At 37.1% G+C, this 27619-nt stretch overlaps 1 protein-coding gene across 10 annotated transcripts in view; it reads left to right on the top strand.

The window, feature by feature from the left end:
- Nucleotides 1–27619, top strand: part of TBL1XR1 (TBL1X/Y related 1) — a 179177-nt gene that overhangs the window by 100655 nt on the left and 50903 nt on the right. Inside the window, exon 3 of one of the 10 annotated variants that reach the window (XM_047874448.1) lies at nt 6124–6239. The exons of the other annotated variants lie outside the window; for them this stretch is intronic. The gene's annotated coding sequence lies outside the window, so the exon portion shown is untranslated. The remainder of the gene's footprint in view (nt 1–6123; nt 6240–27619) is intronic. 10 annotated transcript variants of the gene reach the window in all.

Raw genomic sequence — 27619 nt, 5'->3', positions numbered from 1 at the left:
AGCTAGGGTGAGAGAAGCTGGAGCACCTGGGGGTTGTTGGGTCTCTATCTTTTATTGAGAGCTGTTATCTAGGGGGTGGAATATTCATTACCTGGGCATGGATGCAAGGTGTTAGGAGTTTTTTTCCTTATTTGGTCAGGGTTTCCTGTCGTCTCATCTGCTATTTTGAGCCTGTCCAGTTTGATGAGGTTTGATGTGGTTTGATGTAGAGTGCTGCCGCCAGGCTTCTGACTTTCCCCATAGCCGGCTATGACTTCCTTGTTGCTGGCCTCCAGGTATTCTGTTAGAACCTAACTAACTGCCTATTCTAACAATGGGTCTATGTTATAAAGCTAAGTAAGTTGTCATCACTCACTAAGTAGGTCCTAATTTTACAAATAAGGAATTAGGGCCTAGAGAAGTGATGTCACTTCACGTATTTTGTCATGGTTACAGAACCGAGACTTGAATCAGATGTCCTCACTTGTAGTCCAGCGTTCTTAAAAATTGTATATCCTGCAAATTCATAGAATCAGAATATTTTTCAAAGGTGAATCATGAGAGCTTTCAGAGGGGCTCAAGAGGAGACAGAATAAGGATTAAAGCATTTTAGTTAGAGATGTCTAGGTTTTGTGTTGATGTTTTTTTACCCTCCATTGCTAGTCAGTGCTAAAGATGCAAAATGTCAGGAAAATTTTCTTTTATTAAGATGAGATTTTTTTTCTTATCTATTTGTGTTATTTTCTTATTTTGAAGATCAGTTATTCAGTGCTTGCTTTCCTTTGTCTACACTTGTCAAATCATTTTTTCCCTAAATTTTTCCCAGTTGTGAAGTTTCCATTTGGTTCTTTTTACTTTGTACTTCTGAGAACTTCTGTGTTTCCTGTCATTATAAGTGTATGCTTTTACCCTGGGGAGGATGGATGAAAATAGCTGCCTTAACATTTTTGTTTGATAATTCTCATATCTGGGTAATCTCAAGATTGGCATCTCTTGTGGTCTTTTTCTTTGAGAATTGGTCAGATTTTCCTGATTCTGTGTATGTAAAATAAATTTGTGTTGTGTCTTGTCAGGAGAATGTTGACTTTTTTTTTTTTTTTTTTTTTTAATTAAAACAGGTGATGAGCATGGTTAGGTTCATGAGAACTGCACGTTGTCAGTGTTTGTGGCCTGGGCGTTGTCAGTCTCTAGCGCCAGTTCAGTTTTCAAAGCCTTTGCCCTGCTGCTTTTGGTCTACTTCTTGCATGCACCACTCAGGGTTAGTGTGGTACCTGAAGAGTGGCTTCTATCAGAAGGTCTCAAAACCTTAGCTTCTTTGGGTGTGTTCTTCATACATGTGTTGGGATGTCTTTGGGACTTGTATTGGTTCATGTACAGAATTACAGGATTCCCTCCTCCAGCTCTCATAATCTGTGGCTCCCAGAGGCCTTTTCTTGGTTTAGTTTGGTTTTTCAGATAGAAAGAGACTGGATCAGTCAAGTTCCTGAGGAGAAAAAGAAAAGCCAAAAAGAGATTTATCAATTATAGCTTTTTTGAAGTGGAAAAATAGAGAGTTATAATTTTAAAAATGCAGTCAAGATCCTACTGAACAAATTCTCCCACAAATTGTGACTACGGTCTCTGGCCAATATATAAAAAACATGAGGACACTATAGGGCAAACACAAACAAGTAGAAACTGGACTGGAGTGGTTTCTTAAAAAAAGGGAATGGCCTTGGGTGAGTTTCTCATCTTGATGGTGTTTTGCTTCAGGCAGACTCCTCTTGGCTTGTTTGCAGTCTTACTGGCTTGAGGAATGAGATCAAATTCACAAATACCACAGCAGCTATAGAGTGATGGCAGTCTAGCAGGAGGAAGAGGGAAGAAATTCCGGAAAAGAAAGAACCACAGTGGTGGAATACCAGATTCTATGTATAAACTCTGCCAAATATGTGGCTGACCCCTAAACTGGAAACAGTTCAGATGTCTGTCAACAAGAAAATAGATAAACTGCTGTGTATATATAACACGGTACTACTGAGTAATAGGAAGAGAGTATTGATACTTGCACCAACCTGGATTAATCTCTGAAACATCATGCTGAGTGAACGTAGCCTTACAGAAAACTAGGACATGATTATGATTCCATTTCTGTGATGTCCCCCAAACAGGCAAACTTACATATTTCTGTATTGGGGTAGGGCAAACAAAACTAATGTTGGAAAAAAAAAAAAGTGATTGGAGGGCTTAGAAATGGATGCATGGGTGTTGGGGACAAGGATTAAGTGGGAATGGGCGTGTGGGAATTTTCTAGGGTGGTGGTAATACCCTGTATCCTGTTAGGGATTTGCATTACTTGAGTATATCATTGAATGGTAAGTCTAATATCTATCCATTTTATTTTGTGTAAATTTTTTCTTTGAGAGAAACACTGTATTAAACACTATACTATAATTAATGACAGAGAAACTGAAGTATATATGGGGAAAGTGTACTGATCTGCAACTTATTTTGAAATGGTTCAGAAGTTAAGATCAATTGAGAGGATGGTAAGACAAATACAAGGGAATGTTAATTCTAAAGGCTTGGTAGTGGCTATGTGAATATTTTCTATACAGTCTTAAATTTTTTTTCTGTATGTTTGAAAATTTTCACAATAAAATGTTTTAAAAATACTAGTGGGTAGTATTTTTCTAAACCACTTTCCTGTTTAATAGGTTGTTAGTAGCTTTCATCAAAATTGATATTTTTTAAATTTGAAAATACTTTAAAATTTTATGAGTGATATTTTTCTGCCTTCTGAGTTCTGAACTTTAAAGGATGCAGTAAGATACAGAAATATAAAGAATAAAAGTAAGGCAAAACATACCCCCCCACACAAATAATTTGATTACTTCAAAGTGATACAGCAAAGGCTTATTAAGATCATTTATAATACATAAATTCTGAGGGGATGGATACATAATTAGAGTATGCTCAGAGTCAAGTATGATGAATGGGATATGGAATCCCTGGGGTTGCTTATTTTGAATATGTTTTTGAAAATACTATTAGAGGCAATTATTAGATTCTCTTTCCATTTTTTAAATTGACCAGTTGTCATTTATGAAGTTTGACTTAGAACACATTCTTTTAAGTGCATTGTATTTATTTATCAAGAGGAGTGTTGCATGATTTTTATGCTAGAATTATTAGGCTAAAGTAATTTGTTTTTTAAAAATCTGTATTTTAGGAATATAGTAATAGTATGTTAATGAGTTGGTAGGTTAAAAAGCATATGATCATTGTTGCAAAATTTTGTGGTTCTTTTATAAAGTTTTGGGAGAGAAGTATAGTGCTAATAAAAATATAATAACCATGGGGGCTCCTGGGTAGCTCAGTCAGTTAAGCATCCGACTTTGTCTCAGGTCATGATCTCACAGTTCATAGGATTCTGTGTCTCCCTCTCTCTCTCTCTCTCTCTCTCCTCCCCCCCTGCTTGTGCTCTATCTCTCAAAAATAAAAAATGAAATAATGTAATATCCAGTATCAAGTATAATGTTTATAAAATACTAATTCATTTCTTATCCTCCATTTATTTACTGTTAGGAAATCTATTCTGAAAGGCTTCATTTTCAAAATGTATATATCAGAATAAATTTTAAGCAGGTGAGGATGAGAGAAAAGTAAAACATTAATATTAAAATATAAAATGTAATAATGAGATGTGAGATATAAAAAAATTTTTTAATGGTTTTATTTATATTTGAGAGCGAGACACAACAGAGTGCAAGTGGGGGAGGGGCAGAGAGAGGGGGAGACACAGAATCCGAAGCAGGCTTCAGACTCTGAGCTGTCAGCACAGAACCGAACAGGAGGCTCAAACCCATGAGCAGTGAGATCATGACCTGAGCTGAAGTCAGATGTTTAACCGACTGAGTCACCCAGGCACCCCAAGATGTGGAATTTTTAGCAATTAATTTGATCATCTTAGTTTCTTTTTTATTGGCATTTTTTTCTTACCCAGTCATAAAAGGAGACTTTCCAACAAAACTAAGCAGTTATTAGATATATTTTAGAAAATAAAAAGTTATATGAAACTGTGTTATATATGAAATTATGTTACAGAGTTTCCTATTTTCTTAGTGATCAAAATAGATTTGGACTTATTTTTGGTCTTTTGTCTTTTTCTCTCCAATTGTATTGCAATAATATAAAGAGAATTACCATTTCTAGATAGTAGAACTTTTTCAAAGCTATAGCCATTTATATTCCATGAATTCTGTATTATTGATATGTAAATGAAGTATTTTGGTCTTTGAGCAACTTGTACCGTGTGCTGACTTCTCTAAGTAGGGGAAAGAATTAACAAATGTTTTATGTTCTATGGAGAAATTTAGTGAGGAACAATCCAGTGGGCTTCATGTGACATACCAACTAGTTATTAAAATTCCAAGTTCTCCTTTAGCTGCTGATCTTGGTGCCAACCCTTCTTGGAGGAGAATATCTTAAGACAGTGGTTCAGTCAGTCCTGAGTTTTTGCAGGAGATAATTTACATCTGTATAATACTGGCTGAAACCAATATGGCTTGTAGTATTTTATCATTAGTAATAATATTATTGTCAGTAAATAAGTTTAATATTTTAAGTCTCTGGAAGAGTCTTGGGGGTCGGTAAGGTAGATGGAGAAAATTGCTGAAAACAGCTTATGCTCAAAATAGAACCCTAAAGTATGCTTTGCATGTCCATCCTGATTTCTGTTGTTTGCCATTAAGTGTAAGGTTATTTTAGTCAGCTCATTAGGATTGTAAATCAAAATACCTAAATGAAAACGGAAAGTAAATTCAGTGTAAAGGAAAATTTTGTTTCACAGATTTTTATCTCAGACACATGGATATCACCACCATTTTAAGACTAGCCAAGAACAAATTTCATCAAGACTGCTTTATTTTTGCCTTTGTTTCTGCCAACCAGAGAGAAATTTTATTAGTGATTCTGAATAACTTATTAGGCAATATATTGCCAAGGTGAAATACTCAAATGAATAATTAATAGAATTGGGTGTACAGCATTTATTTTATAGTCACTTTAAGTAATTTGCATAAAAACAAGCTTTAAAAAGCAAGTTTTTTTTTTCACTGAATGTTTCATCCTGTCTTTACATCCTTTAAAAGACACAGATTACATTCCTTAAAAGAGAGAGATTACATCCTTTAAAAGAGTAGAGTTTTGATAGATTCTTGATTACAGTGGTATGTTTATTGGTTCTGCCGTCCCTGGAGTTTTAAGTCTGCCAGGTAAGAACGTAAGCAAAAAATAAAGTAGAATGTCACCTGATCTATGAACTTAAAATTTAGTATTCTGTTTGTTAGACCCAGAAGGATTTACTAGGACCAGGCAGTTAATGTTATGTAGGTGATTGCAGTTAGAAAACCCCTCATTTTTTGAGGCACCAGAGCCTTTCTATTATTTGTTACTGGTAGTAGCTTGATTTCCTTCAGTGTAGAAAACTTAAAGACACTCTTTAAATGTTTCTGTGTGTCACTGGGGAAAAAAATGGTTTATTTCAATTAGCTTTGCCAGAAGAAGCCATGTTCTATTTTGAGAGCTAGTCAGAAAAAAATAAATATTGTGCTTAGGGAAAATATACGCATTAATACAGAGGATATCACAAGCAAAATTATTGTTTTATTACATGTTAAAATTTGGTGTTTATTTTACTTTAATCATTTTCCTTGTCATCTTTTTGTTCAGTTACTTAATTGGGGACACTTATGAGGCACTTTTATCACTTAGCGTAATCATTAGCCCAAAGGTGTTTCTGCACTGTTTTTAGATTTACTTGGGCAATCTGACTGGCCAAAGGTGAATAGGTTTTTTTCAGGTCATAATTTGGTCACTCATTACTAATCTAGCTAGCTTAGATGATTATGCTCCTAAGGCAGGTATATTATAAAAACCTTTCTAGCAGTTATAAATTTATAATTGCTATTTGAAGTTTAAAATTCTATGAAAATTGTTTTCGTCTCTGTTCCCACCTCCTGTTTCCACTGTTAACAGTTTAACTTCACTGTTAACAAAAACTCTACATTTTATTTCTTCTTTTGGAGTTTGTCCACAAAATCCCTCAGTGTGAAAGCTAGAGGTGCCCTCGCAGATATCTAATTCAGAACCCTCATTTTACAGATGAGGAACTGAGGCCTTGGACTAGAACAGAGGTCCCCTCACTCAGTCCAGGACTCTTTCTATTACATCATGCTGCCTGATGTTTGTTTATGGAACTCGGCAACATCACATACAGGGTGAGCTTTTTTTTTTTTTTTTTTTTTTTTAAACACGCAAAGTGATTTCCTGCTCTGATCAACTGCTATTCATCATTCCTGTCTAACTCATTCTCCTTTTTTACTAATACCTGTCTTAGTCCATAATGTAGCCCAGTTACTTTGGTTTGTTGCTACTACTACTTGGCATTCAACCGTCATTTTTAAGAGTTAAACTCTTAGTAAGGTTTCTTATCAGTAACCACTGTAGGCACGATAGCAACAGTAAGTTAAAATTTATGACAGGGATGATTTTGTAGAGTTTTAAATTTAGATTTAAAAAACGAATTACAAGTATGTACGAGAGCATAGATACTACACCTAAGAGCAGGTGTGATACAAGATATGAAAAAAATATTTTATGAAATAATAAAATGCCAAAAAATATTAGCCAGTGGTGTTACATAATTATAACAGTGGTTTATCCTGTGAACTCATGGATTTAGATAAGCATATTTGCATTTTAGATTCTTGAGGTTTTTTTTGTATTGATATTCAGATTGACCCATTTTTGGCTAGTGAGTGCTTGTTCAAGTTGATTTCTTGTGTCCTATAGACAAGACTTTACTACTTTGGTAGCTTTCTTGTTTTCTGGTTTAAGATAACATGGCTTTCAAGGGTACCTCAAGGACTTTCAAGTTCTCATAGTAAGTTTATGATTTACAGGTTTCTGTAGGACCAAAGTGCTGTTTCTACTCCACTTTCCATATTATTTTGAATTTTTATGAACATTGGCCAACATTAATTTTGCTTTTGTGAAAGAGGAGGAAAAAAACAAAATCTTTCAGCTTCATGAAAATTAACCTGTTTCTCTTGTATATTTATTTTTTTAAATCTGTTGTCTTAATGTCACTGGAATAACCATGACATCAACTTTTACAATTTTAGGGCAAACTAAAGCACTAATGCTCATCTATGAATCTGGTTAAATTTGTTGGAATAGACAGGATACCACATCACAGTCACACGGATACTTTACAGCACTTACATATATATTTTAAAGGTTTTGGCATTCTTTGACTAGTTATTTATCAGCCATTTTAAAGGACCCCTGTCCACCGGCCAGATAACTAATTGGGTTTCAGGTGAACTACATCAGAGGTCTAGAAATGTCGTGTGACAGTAGTTTTCCTGAAAATGTATCTGTGGGGAGAAGAGAAGGGTTGTGGATTTTTTTGTTTAATCAGTGCATAATTATATATAAATTGTGTGTGGATTATATTTCTTATGCTGGAGTGGGAGAGCTGTATTTTATGACTTATGAAGTATTTTTTAAAAATACATTTGAGGGGCGCCTGGGTGGCGCAGTCGGTTAAGCGTCCGACTTCAGCCAGGTCACGATCTCGCGGTCTGTGAGTTCGAGCCCCACGTCGGGCTCTGGGCTGACGGCTCAGAGCCTGGAGCCTGTTTCCGATTCTGTGTCTCCCTCTCTCTCTGCCCCTCCCCCGTTCATGCTCTGTCTCTCTCTGTCCCAAAAATAAATAAACATTGAAAAAAAAATTAAAAAAAAATAACATTTGAATCGCTACTATGTGTTAGGTGCTAGATATGAAGTATAGACTGTCTTTTTAAATACTTATAATTTCTAGGGGTGCCTGGCTGTCTTAAGTCAGTTAAACATCTGACTCTTGATTTCAGCCCAGGTCATGTTCACATAGTTCATGAGTTCAAGCCCCACATTGGGCTCTGTGCTAACTGTGGAATCTGCTTCTAATTCTCTCCCTCTCTTTCTCTCTCCCAACCCTGGTAGCACTCAATCCCTCTCTCTCTCAAAATGGATCAATAAACTTGAAAAAAAAATATTTATAATTTGTGGTTATATGTGTATAATATGTGTAACAAAAGGTAATATAATGACAGCATTAGCACTTAAATTATAATTGGTTTTCCATACATTCTTACCTACCTGTGAGGTGTGTAGGTTAATTTTATTTGTATTTTACAGAACAAGAAACAGGCTCAGGGGTTTGATTTAATATCTGCATGTCAAAAGCAATAGCATTTGAAAGAAGACATCAACATTCTGATTTCTAGACTAGTAATCTTATACTACTGCCAGGTTTTCACAAGAGTCAAAACAAAACAAAACACAACTATGATGTTGGTATTTGAACAGGCTTTCATAAGGAGATGACATTTGTAGAATAGAAGAATTTCAGCACGTGTAGTTGGAACAAAGAACTAAAAATGCAAGGGTTTTAAATGATACACCTGAATATATGCACCTTATGGGTAAAGTACATTCAGAAAAGTTATTGTATGGCTGGGTAGGTACTTTGAAATCATCGAATGAGAAACTTAAATGGCTGGCTAATCAGTTTAGAGTAAGATGTGGAAGTTACTAGGTAGCAGTAAATATATATGATATAATCAGTTATGTTTGATGCCTTGGTATCAGAAGATAATAGGAAGAGACCTAAGAGACTCTGAGGCTGTTGTAATACAGGTGACAAGTACTGTAAGAAGAAAGGCTTGGCTGAACGTGGTGCTGTGCAGGTAATAGAAGATAGAATCTCTAAGATTGCAGGTAAAAGCAGAGATAGGAAGTCATATCCAACATGATACTAAAGTTTATTTATTTTAGAGAGAATGAGTTACGGAGGGGGACAGCGGGAGAAAGAGAATCTTAAGCAGGCTCCATGCTCAGTGTAAAGCCTGACGTGTGGGTCGATCCCACGACCTTGGGATCATGACCTGAGCCAAAATCAAGAGTGGCATGCTCAACCAACCGAGCCACCCACGCACCCCTCATACTAAGGTTTAAAGTGCAGTGAATGGTAGAATCAGTGATAGTTATGAGCAAGAGGAGAAACAAATCTTGGAGAAAAGGATATAAATTGCCTTGGGTGATACTGAATTAATGAGATTCTGAAAGACATATAAATAGATTTGTGCATTAGTCAGCTGGAATTAGAATGCTTGAGTGGGAAAGATCTGGGTATGTGGAGTGGCACATAATAGGAGAAGTTGGTAGCTTTCTAAGTCTTTAGAGTGGCTGAGATCCTTAGCTGGGAGAGTAGACTGAAGACCAGAAGGCTAAAAAGTCCACTGTACACATGTTAGGGCAGAAAGAAGAATCAGTGAGAGAGGGGAGAGGGCAGAGGGCAGAGTCAGGAAGCCAACTATTGGAAGTTCAAAGACTGTTCTCATTTTATTCTTAAATGCTGAAAAATGGCCAGGAGTGGAGATCAAGGAGCATGAAAACCCATTGCATTTGGAGGTTATTTGTAGCAAAGTGTTTTAAGTTGAAAAGGTCAAAAGTAAACTTTAACAATAACAAAAATATTTTTCTTCTTTTATACATTATATTTAAACGTGTAAATGTTATTTACATTTTGTGCCAAAGAGTATACTCTTTCCTTTTGTTCTTCCATCAGTTAATTATTTTTCATGACTGTATAGTCCATGAATATTATGAATGTACCAGTCTTATTTTGGTACCCCTTTTTAATGGACGTTTACTTTATTTGTTTTTCTTCTTTCGCCACGATGTTCCTAAAATAAATATCCTTAGGAACTTATGCTTTATTTCTCTAGGTTATGAGGCATCTGGGTGGTGGTTAAGTATCTGACTTAGGCTCAGGTTGTGATTGTGCAGTTTGTGGTTCAAGCCCCACATCAGGCTCTCTATTGTCTGCATGGAGCCTGTTTCACAGCCTCTGTCTCCCTCTCTATCTGAGCACCCCCCCACCCCCCAATAAATAAACATTAAAAAAATCTCCTTATTTCCCTAGGTTGTAAGGTACATGTATTTGTTGAACTTAATGACTGACCATTTTAAAAACAACAAAAAAAGTCAAATTCTTACAGTTCATGATACTTTTACTTGTAATAGAGGTTGATGATTGTTTTCCAAAAGGCTTCTTCTCATTTCCACTTGCAGTATAGGTGAAAAGCCTTTCCCGACATTATTGTCTGAAATAGGCAACTAGATCTTTTAAATATCTACCAATTTTAGCGAGTGTAATTTTACTCCTTGTTACTTTGATATGTGTTTCCTTGATAACTAGTACATCTTTATGTACTCAGATATAGCTGTTTTTCTTGTATAGTTTTTGAGATTCCAGTTTTGGTTAAAAAGATTTTATTCTCTCTAGATTGGTTATGTAGCCTCATCGTTTTGTTAAGAGGTATGTATGTGTAAGTACATGCATACACACATTTATTTAAAATATCTAAGTATGGGGACGCCTGGGTGCCTTGGTCGGTTGAGCGTCTGACTCTTGGTTTTGGCTCAGGTCATGATGTCACAGTTTGTGAGATGGAGCCCTGTCCTCGGGCTTCATGCTGACGGCATGGAGCCTGCCTGGGATCCTCTCTTTGGTGCACGCACTCTCTCTCTCCCTCTCTCCCTCTCTTCCTCTCCCCCTCTCCCTCTCCATCTCTTTTTCTCTCTGCCCTCCCCAGCTTGCTCGTGCGCATGTATGCATGCACTCTCAAAAGAAATTAAAAAAAAAAAAATTAAAATATAAAAGTATTATATCTGCCTGGAGTTTATTTTTTATCTATTGTAAAACACGCGTTGCCCACTTTTATTTCCTTTCAGAGGAAGTCACTTGTGGCAACACAGATGTCTACACTCCATCCTTTTCCTTTGCTCAGACTTTTGTGTCTTTCAATAGAATAGTATGTTTAGTTGTATAAATTCAGTAAATATTTAAAATAGTTTTATTTGGTCTTGGGATATTTATTTTCTTACCTGTTTTTATAGCTGCTTATTATTGGAGCAGGGAAAAGCTACTGTATTAAAACTCCCTAAGCAAAGGCTAGTAGGGACGCCTGGGTGCCTGAGTTGGTTAAGCATCCAGTTCAGCACAGAGCCTGCTTGGTATTCTCTCTTCCTCCCTTCCTTTCTCACTCTCTTTCTCTTTCTCTCCTCCCCCCGCTTCCTCACCAGCTCTTACATGCACACTCGTGCTTTCTCTCTCAAAATAAATTAATAACTGTTAAAAAAAAGTCTAGTAATGTTGCTAATGATATGATAGTGTATCATAGAAGACCCAACAGATTCTATGATAAAATTTTTCTCTTTTGTATCTTTTTTTTTTTTTTTGCTACTTCAGAAAGCGCAAGGAATAAAGGTTTTAAAGTAAAAAGTCGAGGAGGCACTCATAAGTTTTACTGAAGTCACCTAAGATGTGAAGGGCTTTTGGTGAATGGGGTCTTTGAGGGAAGTTTAAAATTTTTTAAAATCCATGATGGAAAAATTGATAAGGAAATTAAAAACCTAATAAAACGATTGCCAAATGGCTCAGAGGGGCAAAATGATGTTAGATACCATTATGGTTTGGAGTTTAGATAAGTGATAGGGCTTGAGTGGGAATTGGCAAGACTACTTGAGCTTAATGTCAGGATTATAATAGCATTTGTTGTTGAAATGTCAGATCAGGATATTTGCATCAAGATGGAGGAAAAATATGTGATCCAGGAGGTATGATGATGGATTGAAGGATGCTGAGAAGTATGAGTAATTTGAGATGACCATGAAAATCTGTTCAGTTAGTAAGTGAGTAGATCACAGATTTAAGGAGTTTATAGTAAAAGAGAAGGTGTGTGTATTTGTGTTTGTGCGTGTGTTACAGTTATGGGATGTAAAGGTAGAGAAGTTTTTGAAGTATGTGCATGACGTACAAGTCATGGTTGGCATGACTGAGAAATGTGTTAAAATATACATGCCTGGGATGTACCTCTGATTTGCTAAAACTTAAGACTTTTCAGGGTTGTCATGAAGTTTAGGACATTACTTTGAAAGAGCTGCCACAGGTGAATTTGATACACCATATTAAGCAAGAACCACTGGTGGGCTAGAAATGAGTGTGGCGGGCCTTTTTCTTTCTTCATATTCAGTGTTTGGCCAAAAAGAAATGGAGATACAAGTTACTGAATTTGTGGAGGTAATGGAGATCAAATTGGGAATGGATGAGAAGGAACAATGAATCTTAGTCATTGAAGAAGATCTTTCTGGTCTTCTAAAACACTGTTGACTAGAAGAAAGAAAGAGCTTTATTCACTGTTTTCAACAAATAATAATTGAGTGCCTTTTGTGAATCGGGCTGTATTCCAGGCACAACCATAATGAATAAGAAGGATCAAGTATCCACGTTCATGTAGCTTGCATTTTTTTTTAATGAACATAAGTGTCATTCCTAGAGTATTTGTTGAGTCACCAGTGTTTGAAAAATCTTAACCTGTACCACATATCGTACGATCCAGTATTTCTTTAGAGTAGTGTTCTATATAAACAAAAACAATTAATTTTGAAATGAATGCTTTCATTTGTTGCCCCTGACTACTTTTTGCTTGTTGGTAAGTATTTCCTTGAAACTTTCCTTTACCACCAATAAGAGCAGCAACAAAAAAAAGGTGAACCCATTTCTATTACATAATGGAAAAAAAGGAACATTCTTTTACTTCTGACAGTCTTCAGTTTCAGCACAATGTGCTTTTTACTTTTATTTTCATGTTTTTTAAAAAATGTTTTTTTGAAAGAGAGTGGCGGAGGGGCAGAGAAAATCCCAAGCAGGCTAGGCTCCGTGTTGTCAGTGCAGAGCCCAATGCAGGGCTTGATCCCAAGAATTGTGAGATCATGACCTGAGCTGAAATCAAGAATCAAACACTTAACTGACTCAGCCACACAGGCCCCCCACTACTAATTTCTTACTATTTTTGGAGTAAGTCAAACTGATTCTGAAGTTGATGTCTATGGATGTATTCAGTTTCCTCTTTTCTCTTTAAATGCCTTTCCTTCTCCAAGAAGGAGGTGAAGTTGAGATCAAAGAAGAAAAGCATTCACTCACTCTCATTGTTTTGCCTTAGAGTTTTGTTTCTTTAAAACTACTTATTTGAGGGGCGCCTGGGTGGCGCAGTCAGTTAAGCGTCCGACTTCAGCCAGGTCACGATCTCACGGTCCGTGAGTTCGAGCCCCGCGTCGGGCTCTGGGCTGATGGCTCAGAGCCTGGAGCCTGTTTCCGATTCTGTGTCTCCCTCTCTCTCTCTGCCCCTCCCCCGTTCATGCTCTGTCTCCTTCTGTCCCAAAAATAAATAAACGTTGAAAAAAAAAATTAAAAAAAAAAACTACTTATTTGAGCACCTAGTATATATACATTTGCATTATATTGAAGGAAGGAAGCCATTTAGTACCTATACTTGAGAAACACTAAATTGATCAGCAGTTTGGTAAATATTTCTGATGAAAACCCTTGAATTATGTCTAGATGAACTCCTAGAGAGTCATCTTCTTTGGAGTTACTTTCCAGAACAGAGTCAAACCCACATAATATTTTCAAATGAGGCTCTTAATCTTTATTTATTTATTTATTTTTTAATTTTTTTTTTTTTTTAACGATTATTTATTTTTGAGACAGAGAGAGACAGAGCATGAACGGGGGAGGGTCAGAGAGAGGGAGACACAGAATCTGAAACAGGCTCCAGGCTCCGAGCTGTCAGCACAGAGCCTGACTTGGGGCTTGAACTCACTGACCGTGAGATCATGACCTGAGCCGAAGTCTGCGGCTCAACCAACTGAGCCACCCAGGCGCCCCAGATCTTAATCTTTAAACAAAGTAAGGATTAGAAGACTACTAGGATACATGTTGAGTATGCAATAACAGCCATTGTATTGTCTCTGTACTCACTGCCCTCAATGTTAGTTTCCCCTGCCCTTTCCATTAATATAGGGAAAAGGTTAGGCTTCATGTATTACAGTGGTCCAGAAAAAATACAAGCCTTATGAGAAACTGGAAGAGGTAAAGAGAATTAATTTTTTTCTTTTATCTCCCAAATGACCTTTTCAGATGGTTAGTTTTAGTCAGAATCCAAATAAGGTCTACATATTGCTTTTGGTTTGCTAAATTTAAGTCTTTTCCACTTATTGGTAGAGGAAAGCAATTCATTTGTCTTGTTGAATTTCCTATATTCTGAATTTGGCTCTGTATCCTTGTGGTAGTGCTAACATATTTCGCTGTTATCCTGTATTTCTTTAAAGTAGTAGCTAGAGACCTTATTAAATTCACTTTTAATTCTTTGATCATGATATCTTCTTTTTTCTTCCATTCGCATCACACCACGTGAGGCATAAACCATCTGGTTGTCTCACTTTCAGTGATGCTGATATTGATTAGTTGGTTCAGTTGTTGTTAGCCTAATCCACCCAATTTGCACATCAGACTTTTCCCTCATGGGCTTAGCACTGTTCAGTATTGTTGTTTAGATTCATCATTTTCTTAGGGATAGAAAATGATTATTTTCCAATTATATCATTGTTTTTGCATTGATTCGGCTGGAATTCTGTGAAGGACTGTTCCTAGTCAAGTATTGGGATATTCTGAAATAGATCTGTCACAAGAAAGAGTATGTGCCTGAATGTTTTAGTTATCAGTTTTTAGAGTAATTACTTGGTGGCACTCCAGCAAGGTCTCAGGGTGACCATTGATGTGGATTTTATATTTAACTTTTATAATCTATTTTTCAGGTGGTTTAATTCACTGTTTGTCTCCTTTTGCTATGATGCCAGTGGTCTTTGGTCTCCTTGTTTTCTTGCATGACAGGATGTTCCAGGCTTCCTGCTTTAGCCTTGAAATTGGCCATTCCTATAGGGGGTTCTGAGTCCTTGTAGTGGACAGTGTTTATTTAGGGACTGTAATCAAAGTATAGAGTGCTTTTTAGTTTGAGGTTGTCGTTAATGGCTTTTTTAGAACTAGCAAACGTATTTTAGTAAGAGTAAAACACATTTTGAGTTCCTAGTTCTATTGTAATTCATATGTAAGATTATAGGTTTTTAAAGCCTGTATTGTGAATTTTACTGAAAAAATATCTGTGTATTATAAACATTAAAATAATTTTAGGGGCACCTGGGTGGCTCAGTTGGTTAATACACAAGCGTCCAACTTTGGCTTAGGTCATGATCTCATGGCTTGCAGGTTCAAGCCCCATGTCAGGCTCTGTGCTGACAGCTCAGAGCCTGGAGCCTGCTTCGGATTCTGTGTCTTCCTCTCTCTCTGCCCCTCCCCTGCTTGAGCTCTTGTCTCCTCTCTCTCTCTCTTTTAAAAATAATAAAAGAAAATTAAAAAAAAATTTTAACAGTAAAAATTTTAAAAATTTAGTTGTATCCAGTTCCCATCAAATATGAGTTTTGTAATAAAAGTAAAATGATCAAACTTATTTGCCATCAAGAAAAATTGTGTTCTTGGATAACGTGATGCATTTACCTTCTCACTTTTTCTCCCTAGCATGTTGCTGTATATCCTCCAGGGGTAGCCAACTTGAGCACGATATTATATCATGAAGAGAAGACAAAACAGTTTTTACTGCTTCTCTATTTGCATATCTTTTTTCTTTATGAAAATTTTGGTTTGAAGACTACTGAGAACAGTTTAAAGTTTCTTTGTGATTCTTTTTTGTCTCTAGGGGTATATGCAGTCAAAATATTGCTCTAAAGTGTATTACTTATCTTTATGACAACAAATAATTTCACTAGTTTGAAGAAGTATTTATGTTCAGGATGCCTGTGTGACTTAGTCAGTTAAGCATCTGATCCTTGATTTCAGCTCGGGTCATGATCTCACGGTTTCTGTGTTTGAGCCCAGCATCAGGCTCCGAGCTGACAGTGTGGAGCCAGCTTCCGATTCTTTCCCCCTTCCCTCCCCTCCCCCTTCTTCCCCTCTCCTTCTGCCCCTTCACTGCTTGCATGCTGTCTCCTCTCAAGATAAATAAACTTAAAAACATTTTTTCTGTATATCTTAAATGTAGATAATATTGGTTGGCTGTGCCTCTGTTCTTGGTCTTTTTTTTATTTTTATTTTTTTTAATGTTTATTCATTTTTGAGAGATGGAGAGAGACAGAGCATGAGTGGGGGAGGGGCAGAGAGCGAGGGAAACTCAGAATCTGAAGCAGGCTCCAGGTTCTGAGCTGTCAGCACAGAGCCAAAGAGGGGCTTGAACCCACAAACAATGAGATCATGACGTGAGCCGAAGTCAGGATGCCCAATCGACTGAGCTACCCAGGTGTCCCTCTTCTTGGTCTTCTTATTTGGGGATCCAGGCTCTCAGAGCAGGCCGGTATGTAGGACATGCTCATTTTTGTGGCAATAGAGCTTGCAGACACTTATAATACCTCTAAAATTGTGATCGATTGGGTGTGCTATGTGTCACATCTACTCAGTTTCCATTGGCCAAAGCATGTCACATGGCCAAGGTCCAGATTTTTGGACTAGGGATGAATAACTCAATTGCGGGAAGAAAAGAGTGATTTGAATTCTTAACAGCAATACACTTGACCACATAGTCACTTAAATCGATCCCTGTATGTTGATGCCATCATAGTCCCCATAATTAGTATTGTTTTGAATTGTTTTTTTTTTTTTTAATGTTTTAGTTTTGACAGAGAGCGAGCGAGCTAACAAGGGAGGGGCAGAGAGAGAGGGAGAGAGAGAATCCCAAGCAGGCTCCACATGTCAGCACAGAGTCCAATATGGGGCTTGAACTCATGAACCCTGAGATCATGACCTGAGCTGAAATCGAGTTGGACGCTTAACTGACTGAGCCACCCAGGCACCCCTAAATTCTGTTTTAAAGGAATTGTCTAGAAATAAATGGATTATCTATCTGAAGGAGTATGCTAGGGAGATAATTGATAAGGTCTGGGGAGAAGAGGCTTTCGTTAACCCTAATCTACCTGCCATCTGTGCTTTTGGAGGGTTAAAATGATGGCATGTGTATTTATTAATCTTGGTCTTTCTCAGCTTAATGACTGTTACAGGTTGAATTGTGTCCTCCAAAATTCATAATGCTGAAGTCCAAACTTCCAGTAACTCAGAATATAAATTCATTTGGAAACAGGGTCTTTATAGAGGTAATTAAGTTAAAATGAGATCATTAGGGTAGGCTCTACTCCTGTATGTCTAAGAGCCTTAGTGGGAGACATGGTGAGGTGGCTAGAGTAACACATCCATAAGCCAAAGAAGCTAGGAGGAAGTCCTGGTACAGATCCTTTCTTAGCACCTTCAGGAGCATGGCCCTGCCAGCACCTTGATTTTGGACCTCTGACTTCCAGAACTATGAGGCAATAAATTTTTGTTGTAAATCACCTAGTTTGTGGTTCTTTATTTTTTTTTTTTTTAATTTTTTTTTCCCAACGTTTATTTATTTTTTTGGGACAGAGAGAGACAGAGCATGAACGGGGGAGGGGCAGAGAGAGAGAGGGAGACACAGAATCGGAAACAGGCTCCAGGCTCTGAGCCATCAGCCCAGAGCCTGATGCGGGGCTCGAACCCACGGACCGTGAGATCGTGACCTGGCTGAAGTCGGATGCTTTAACCGACTGCGCCACCCAGGCGCCCCAGTTTGTGGTTCTTTATTAATGGCAGGCTCTTTTGTTGATGTTCTGAGACTCAATTTTAACATGGGGTGGGGTTCCTCTCCTCCCTTCCCCCACCAGCTAACAATTTTCAGATACTGGTAGGGTATCTGAGAATTCGGTTTTGCTACTGTCTACCAGAGGTAGTATCAGATTCCACAGGTTAAGGGTTCAGTCCTAGCAAGATTGCCCCCATCTTCTTCGGATGCCAGTTGCACTGGGTTGTTACCTGTGCTTCTGACCAGCTGACTGTAAATCAGCTGGCTTCCTCTTTGGGTTCAGTTAATTTGCTAGGGCAGCTTCTGAAACTCAACACATTTTACATACTAGATCACTGGTTTATTATGAAAGGTTATAACTCAGGAACAGCCAGAAGAAAGAGATGCATAAGGGCAACAAGTGGGGAAAGGCCAGATCTTCCTTGTCCTCTCCAGGTGGGCCAGCTTCCCCCCGCCCCCAATCTCCACGTGTTCACCAACCTGGAAGCTCTCTGAACTCTGTCCTTTTGGGTTTTTATGGAGGCTTCATTACACAGGCATGATTAAATCGTTGGTGATTGATTGAGGCTCCAGGCCCTCTCCTTTCCCCAGAATTGGGCAAGTATGGAACTGCAAAGTCCCAGCCCTCTAATCACAAGGTTAGTTCTTGGCTGGCAACCAGCCCCCATCCTTAGGTGTGCTCCCAAAGTCACCTCGTCAACATAACAGAAGGCACCTTTGTCACTCTCAACATGTGTTAAGTTTCAAGGGTTTGGGGAACTGTGAGTCAGGAACCTAGGACTAAGATCAAATATATATGAGAAATCTACATTTGGTCATTTGAATGACTATATGTGTATGTGTGTGTGTGTGTGTGTGTGTGTGTGTGTGTGTGTATACATATATGTATATATATGTACATGTATATGTATTTGTATGTATATGTGTATATACATATCTGTTTTCTCTTGTGAATTGCAATATCGGAAGCTAATCCAGTGACACAGTTTCACAGTGCAGTCAGGTTTGTAAGCGTGTGGGAAGGAATATAAGGTAGAACTGTAGGTTGCTATATTGGAAGGAACTTTATTGCTAGACTGAAGAATTTTGGACTTTGCTAAAAGAGCATCTTGGAATAGAAGTTTGGCAGCCAGGGCAAGAAGAAACTAGCTTAAGGGTAGTTTGTTTGTTTGTTTGTTTGTTTGTTTATTTATTTATTTATTTATTTTAACCTTTACTGTTTAATAATGGAGTAGTCTAGCTGCTGAGGGGATACCAGAAGATGGATCCTCTCTTTAGAGTACCTTCAAATCTGATGTCCTTTTAGGCTCTGAAAAGGTGCAGCATACTTCAGTTGGTTCTAAGCTGGAATTCTGTATTAAACCATGTAACACTAAGTTTTATATTTGATTAGTGGGAGAGTCTTAAGAGTTAGGTATTATGGATTGAATTGTGTTCCCCAAAAGATATGTTGAGATTGTAACCCCTGGTATCTGTGACTGTGACCGTATTTGGAGATAAGATCTTTGTAGATGTGATTAAGTTAATATAAGGTCATTAGGTAGACCCTATTCGAGTGTGACTGGTGTCCTCATAAGAAGGAAATTTGGACACAGACACACACACAATGGAGAACGCCATGTGAAGCCACAGGCACAGAAGGAGCACTGCCATGTGGGGATAGAAGCAGAGACTGGTGTTATGTTGCTGCAAACCAGGGAACACCTAGAGGTACCAGAAGCTTCAGGAGACAAGGAAGGATTCTCCCCCCTGAGGCTTTGGTGGGAGTGTGGCCCTGCCACTAGGTTGATTTCAGGCTTGTAGCCTTCAGAATGGAGACCATACTTTTCTGTTTTAACCCACCTGGTTTGTGGTACATTGTTATGGCAAGAAACCGATATGGAGGTCACAAGGATTTTGAAAAGTATTTAGTGATCTGAAGAGCTCTTTCTCTTAACACATTTTGCAGGTTATCAGAATGCTTTCTGTTGGGTAAACAGGAGGTTCCCAAACTTTGCTGTGCATTGTATTTACCTGAAGAATCTTTAAAAAAAATGCTGACATCTGGTTCTGACCTCTGGAAATTCTGGTGTAATTAGTGTGGGATGTAAGTAACATGGACATCAGGATTTTTCAAAGCTCCCCAGGTGATTTAATGTGCAACACATTTTGAAGAACCACTGGGTGAACCTTCTAGCTTAAGTATTTTCCCACCCCTCCCTACTCATACAATTTGTGTTCGTTTAGCTTTTATCAGCCTGTGGGTAATATATTCCCCCTAGCTCTCTATCCCCTGCTAAGCTCATTTGTGCCTTGGCCTATTATGATTCTTAAAAAATTATTATATTTTGTTCTTCTCTGTTCTTGCCAGCCTGGCTAGACGTGTGATTATATTCAGATCATCCATATGGCCACTTTGTAGCAAAGTAAAGCTATTTGTGTTTATTTCAATACTGTAGTTTACATTAGACATCAAACACCTTGGAACTGATTTTTTAAAATTTTCGAAGGCACTTGATATTACTCAAATATGAGAAACTTGAGTTAAGGAGATATACTTGTACCTTTGTTGTATATAAATTCCTTAGAAAGCAGAACACTAAGCAGTTGTTATTTATTAACATTTTGTTCTGTCAGTTTGTTAAGCTTGTCATCTACCTGGCTTTAAGTGATGAAATGTATTTGTTGGTGGTGAGGGTTGAGGAGTTAATGCAGAAAACCTAGCTTATAAATAAATACTGTTTGAGGAGAGCAAAGGGCTCAGTTGGTTTGGGAGTGTAGGGGTCAGAGGTGGGGTTCGGAGGAAGATGGAAAAAGTTGTTAAGGCAGAGAGTTTCATTGGTAGAATAGTGTTAAGTATTGTTGTGCTTAGTCCGGGGAAAAGAATGATAGGAGATTTTAGGGAAGCTGTATTTACACAGCAATTCTGCCTAGGCCTAGGTTTCCCTACCTGGCAAAAGGGTGACAATGGGATGTATACAAGAATGTCAAAAAGAAGAGAAGCCCTATTATCTTATGTTTTGGATTTATTTTAATGTATTCACAGCAACTATTGATACAGTTACAAGTAGCAAAGAGAGTGTAGACTATTTACTTGCCATTACAAGTCACAGATGGGCTTGTACTCCCTAGATTTCCTTTATTCTCTACGTTCCCTCTGCTTTTTTCTTTTGTGTCCTCAGAGTGCAGGGGCAGGCACGGAAATTGTACCAGGTATCCTGGAAATCTGACCATAAAGAATTTTCAAATTTGTTGCTCAGCTAGCCATCTCTTTTTATTTCTTGTCTAGCTAATAGAGTCTATGATTGGATTGATTCTGTACTGACAAAGTTTTACATTATTTGTTTCCATGTATATGGTAGAGGAGGCTGCCATTACTTATAGTCTTGAATGTATTCTCTTTGGGATATAACGGTTACAAAATGAGACCACCTTCATGTTTGACCAACTTCATGTTTTAGTTGGCGGGAAAGGGATTGCAGCACTCTGGAACCTCACCACTGGACACAAGTGATGGGTCTGAACAGACATGCAGGCCTGTGAGAATCCACCCTGAGAAGGAAATGTGTTGTGGTAGTGCTGCTGCTACCACACCTTTCCTACAGCTGTTTAGAATTTGGTAGGAAATGGTATGCAATCCGCAGCTTGGCCGTGGAGCCTGTTTCTCATAATATCATGCTTTATGTTAATGGATTTCTATTTTATTACAGTGTTCAGGGCCTAGAACAATGCCAAACATGTATTAGCACTCAGTAAGTATTTGTTGAATGAATGATAGAGAAACTAAATTTAAATAAAATTACTGAATCAAGTGATTGTATCTGGACCAAAGTCCGTTTACAGAGGTGTAGTCTCAGAAAATGTGTAATTATTTCTCTTACATGTTTTATTTAGTACATTTCCATATGTTTTATCCAAAGTAGTGCTTTTGCATGAGGGTTTTTATGACTTCTTAGGTAACTTTTTTGTTTATTAGGTGTAAATTTGCTGGGTACCAATGTGTATTTCAACATGAACATAACAGAAAACAAGATTTATATCCTGGTACAGTCTGAACATAGTCATGGCTTAAGAGGTCTTTTTCCCCAAATGATTGCCAAAAAGATTAGCACAAATATTGCCAAGAAGGAATCAGTTTTTATAATAGCAATATTTGCTGCACCAGAAATTAAAATTGTGAAGTTTTATGTTACCAATGCATTGTAATATAAACCCATCTATAACATGTGAACACAAATGGTATTTTATGAAAAATGTGTACTTTCCAAATTTCCAAAAAGTTTTCATGGGAAGAGTGACGGTGATTTACTTCTTTGCAAATTTCTGTTCATCTCTGGCTTACTACAATATAGCTGGGTTCTCAAACATCCTTCTGCATTCTCATGGTGAGGTATGTTCTCGGAGTTGAAATCTATGAAAAAACATCTGGCCTTACAAAGATGTGTAATTAGGGGCACCTGAGTGGCTCAGTTGAGTGTTGAGTGTCTGACTTCAACTCAGGTCATGATCTCATGGTCTGTGAGTTCAAGCCCCATGTTGGGCTCTGTGCTGACAGCTCAGAGCCTGGAGGAGCCTGCTTCAGATTCTGTGTCTCCCTCTCTCTCTGCTCCTCCCCCACTCATGCTCTGTCTCTCTCCCTCTCTCAAAAATAAACAAACATTAAAAAATTAAAAAAAAAAATAAAACAAAGATGTATAATTATAACTTTTTCAAATCAAAATACAATTTTATTTTTCATATGAATTTGGATATTTTCTTTGATACTACTAAATCTCAAGTGGATAGTTTTTTGTTTTTGTTTTTGTTTTTAATGTTTGGTTATTTATTTTGCGGGGAAGAACAACAGAGAGGGGAGAGACAACCCCAAGCAGGCTCCATGCTGTCAGCGCAGATTCCGATGCAGGGCTTCATCTCACAAACCATAAGAGCATGCATGACCTGAGCTGAAATCAAGAGTCAGATGCTTAGCTAACTGAGCCACCCAGGCACCTCAAGTGCAAAGCTTCTTAACGATTAGTTGCAATGCAGGATCTGAAATGTTATCCATGAACTTTTTGTATTATTAGATAAAATCCATTAGTCTCTCTTGAACTTAGAATACTTCATTTCTCCATGCATAACTATGTATTGGTCATTGGGAAAACATTTGTTCACTGAGTTATGTAGACCTTCCATATGTTCATTCTACAGTATGCAGAAAAAGTGATTAACATCACCACTGATCTCATCAGAAAAGTTTTTGAAAATTGGGAACCGTTTAATAAGTTCATGGTGGCTGATATTTTCCAAATCCTAATTTTCTCTTAAAAGCTTAAGTTTTATTCTTGTCAACAAATATTGCTGTTTGTTTTCTTTAAAGTGACAGTTTCACTTTTTATTTGCAAAAAAATGTCTGCCAAATTTTCAGTATGAAAAGCCATACTTTGTCAGTTGATCTTGGGAGTAAAAATGGTGTTCCGTGAGGAAAACTTACAATTCAACAATTGCACAGTGGTTTTCGTTGAGACCCCCGCCCCCATCATTTTAGTGTGCAGCAGAAGTGCTTTATGAAGTACTTAATGTTTTATTATGTAGGATATCAAACAGATGTGTTTTTGAGGATTAAAATTTTAATAAAATTAAGCATTTTTGCTACTTTCAAGGGAATTCTTCAGTGAAGAATTTTTGTGGGTTTTGTTTTTGTTTTTTGAGTGCATGATAATTAAGAATATAATGACTGCTAATATAGGAAGATGTAACCGCCTTGATTCGCGTTACGATATGAGCAGTTTCACCCACTATTACTCTGTAACATCAGTGTATGGAAGTCAATTACGTGAGAAAGTCAAGTAATGTCTTAGTACTATAAAATTTTTGACCTGAGGACCCCTTAAAAATGTCTTGGGAACCCCAGGGGTCTACAGGCCTCACTTTGAGACTTAACTTGTATACTAAATAAAAAATTGATGATACTTTGTCATGGGCAGGACAAAGATAACAAATCTAATTTTTAGATTTGAGCACTTTGAACAGCGTTAGGATTGAAGTACATTTACAATGAAATGGAAAGAAATATATTTTACTAAGATGGTATTAAAAATAAATATTTTTAAGATTTTTTAATAAGATAATATTGATAAGATTTTTTAATAAGATGGTATTTGCAGTTAGTCTGTAGCCTGACTGGGTTGAGTACTTAACAAAGGATGGACACTGCAGGGCCTCAGTGTCGTTGTTCCTCTGTGAGCATGTTTGTTTGTTTGTTTGGTTTTGGGGAAAAATCTTACAGGACAGTACTGTCAACTGTTTTCTTTCACCCTGTGAAATTGACCTCTGACACTTTCATGGTGGATTTCCCCAGTTTTCAGTAAAACTTCAGAGCCTATCTCAGTTCATATCTATCATCAATTTCTACTCCATTTTCTTTTGCCTTTTGTCTTCCAAGGTTTACTGGTAGCTGGCTCGTGGAGTGCGTGTGCATGCGTGTGTGCGTGTATGTGTGTGTGTGTATACAGGTGTGTACCAGTCTGTTATCTGAGTATTAAATTTGGTTTAAGTTGTCTTCACTTGATTTGAACAAGCATTTATTACCAATTGGGGTGAATGTCGATCTCATCTTCTACCTTTTTTTTTTTTTTTTTTTTTTTACCCATACTTGGATGTTTGATCTATATTAATCATGTATTTCTGCCATTAGAACAGTCTTCTGCCTGTTTTTACTTTTGCTCTTCCAAATGATTTACCAAATAAAGCCAGTCTAAGGACTTGCTCTGATTCACTTATGGCTCCGTAGTCTTAGTTTTGTCTTAGTTCCCCAACTGCCCTCTTTAGGAACCAAAGAATACCTAATCCTTGTCTAATAAACTGTTTCACATATACTATTATAAGTAGTATTTATTTATAACTCTGAATTCATTATATCTAGTACCTCTTTTCTTTCTTTACCTATAATACCTCATTTTTAAGCAAAGTTTCCATCCATTCATGTGATTGTCTTTTTAAAGTTTTAGCTATGGTTTAGTCTTTCATGTCCTCATTTCATGTCTGTTCCAAAGCTAGAATATAGGATAGTAAGTTGGTTTGTCTTAATTGAGAAAATTTTGTTACCTTTCTTATACTGGTTCCCATTCAGAACTTTTCTTGCTAGTTGGAAGGGGACTAGTGTCTTGATTTTCATTTTCATACTTAACTTTCATTTCCAGACTTTTCTTTCCCAGACTGACAATGGTTTGCCTTAAGTCGTCCTATGACTGATTACTTCTCAGTAATTGGAAAAGATGTACCAAAAATATGGCCTATTGGGACACCTGGCTGGCTCGGTGGATAGAGCACGAGACTTTTGATCTTGCGGTTGTGACTTTGAGACCCATGTTGGGTGTAGAGATTCCTTGAAAATAAAATCTTTAAAAAAATATTTTCCTTTAGTGTTTTAATTTCTTGTCCTCTTCACTCCTCTGTCAGTATACTTTGGCTGTCATTTATTTAATCATTTATTTATTATTTATTGAGCCCATCCTGAAGTCATATAGTTTTATATTTTAAAGGGATGTTAGAAGACATCTATGTAAACTGCTATTCTTTTATGTATATGGCAAGTTAAAGTGCACATCTAGGGACTGTGAGGCAGCTCATCAGAGGTCTTTTGGGTATAAAAAGAAATGGGGCTGTAGTTAATGTCAATTTAACTTAAATCAGAGTTGACTCATTACCTAATTGGTGCTAGTTTACTGTTTTCTGTCTAGAGAGCTTTGCTGAGACTTAATATTGCTTAATTGGGATTCAAAATTAGTGTTCCCTATCGCTAAATCAATGGCAAATGTTCTGTTAAAAAAAATGTTCTGTAAAAACCATTCTGTGTTTTGTAAAAACCACAAGGTATTATGGGTGGTACAAAAATAGGTGATAGGTTGTATTTGACACACAGGCCATAGTTTTCAGACCCCTGGTATAGATCACAGTTGAAATAAATGATTGACATTAGAAGTCTCAATTACTAATGAATAATTGGTTTGGTATACCATTTGCCTATGTCTTTATATAAGTCAGTGTTATAAAGGAGTGTTGGCCTGATAAGCATTGGGCATAATACTTAAATGTTTCTTAACGAGGTGGGGTCGTTTGTTTTCTCTTTCCCTAATTTCTGGAAGTGTCCATCTGACTGTTCTTAAAAATCTATTAAAAATGATTTATGAAAAATCACTGCATGATCTGGTGACTCTTTGCTAGCCTGTAAGATTCATACATAAATACCCTATGTACTTGTACTGACTCTAGTCGTTAAAAGTTTAAAAGTGAGAGACATCTAATGTTTCCTCATAAAGAAACAGGCCCAGAAGATTTAAATCTTCTATCTAAAATTATAGAGGCTACCTGAGCTCTTATTTCTTGGTCATGTTATCTTTAATTTATATCTGAGGGCTCTAGATTCTAATGAAAAAAAAAAAGAAGGAAAAGAAAGGTAACTTAGAGGCATCTCCCTTCTAAGTTATTATCACCATACTTTAATTTCTTAAGATTCACAAACTTTGGAACGTCAGTGACCATTAAATCTGACAAAAAACAAACCAAAAAGAACCAAAAGAAGAAAATGTTCACAGCACAAAAATTGCCTTTAACTATTAAAAAGAAAGTAGCCTTTACACTCTTACAAAAATTACTGGAAGATGCTCATGTGCCAAAATTAGAAGGTAAAATGCCTTCACAGACTACCTTACCTGTTTAAAAAATTTAAGCTGCATTCTTTTTTCTCTTGAGGATGCTGTTGACTTTTTACTGGTACTTTATATTCAAATTATCAAAGATAGCCCTCCCCCCAAAAAACAGTCTTACATAAAACAAATGAAATACAAAGTTTTTATTTTAAAAGGTGATTTTTCTCTTTTAAAAGGTGATTTTTGGTGGAAATGCAAATTGGTGCAGCTACTGTGGAAAAGTGTGGAAGTTCCTCAAATATCCAAAAATAGAAATACCATATGATCTGGTATTTCCAGTACTGGGTATTTGCTCAAGGAAAACAAAAATACTAATTTGAAAAGATAATATGCACCTCTGTGTTTATTGTAGCCTTATTTGCCAATAGCCAAGATATGAAAGCAACCCAAGTGCCCATCGATAGGTGAATGAATAAAGATTTTATATATGTATACACATACACACACACACACACACACACACACACACACTGGAATATTACTTGGCCATAAAAAAATGAGTTCTTGCTATTTGCAACAACATGGATGGACCTAGAGGGTATAATGCTTAGTGAAATAGGTCCAAGAAAGACAAATACCATATGACTTCATTCATGTAGAATTTAAGAAACAAAACAAATGAGCAAATGAAAAAGACTTGTAAATACAGAGAACAACCTCTGGTGATTGCTAGAGGGGAGGTTGGTGGGGGGGATGGGTGAAATAGTGAAGGGGGGGCGGATTAGGAGTACACTTCTCCTGATGAGTACTGAGTAATGTATAGAAATGTTGAATCATATTGTATGCTTGAAACTAATATAATACTGTATATTAATTATACTTAAATTTATGAAAAGATATTCTCTTCTTTTTAATAGTGTGAATAAAAATTATCTTCTGAGACCGGGTCTTTATTTATTTATTTATTTTTCAACGTTTATTTATTTTGGGGACAGCGAGAGACAGAGCATGAACGGGGGAGGGGCAGAGAGAGAGGGAGACACAGAATCGGAAACAGGCTCCAGGCTCTGAGCCATCAGCCCAGAGCCTGACGCGGGGCTCGAACTCCCGGACCGCGAGATCGTGACCTGGCTGAAGTCGGACGCTTAACCGACTGCGCCACCCAGGCGCCCAAGAGACCGGGTCTTTAAAAATACAGTTTAAACTTAACATTTATCCTGATGTGAAGAGTGGTAGAATTTTTTTTTCTTTGGAAACATACTTCTTTGCTTTTTTTGGACTTAATATTACAGGTAACCTTAAAAAGATATTCTTAAAACGTTTGATAATTAAGCTGTAGTTGTAGTTCAGGGCTAATACACAAAAAAGTAAATATGCTGTTGTTTGACATTAATGCTTTAA

The sequence above is a fragment of the Prionailurus viverrinus genome, chromosome C2, assembly GCF_022837055.1.
Source record: "Prionailurus viverrinus isolate Anna chromosome C2, UM_Priviv_1.0, whole genome shotgun sequence".
Taxonomy (NCBI): domain Eukaryota; kingdom Metazoa; phylum Chordata; class Mammalia; order Carnivora; family Felidae; genus Prionailurus; species Prionailurus viverrinus.
Note: the sequence above shows the minus strand (reverse complement) of the source record. Positions and strands in the feature narration are given on the sequence as shown.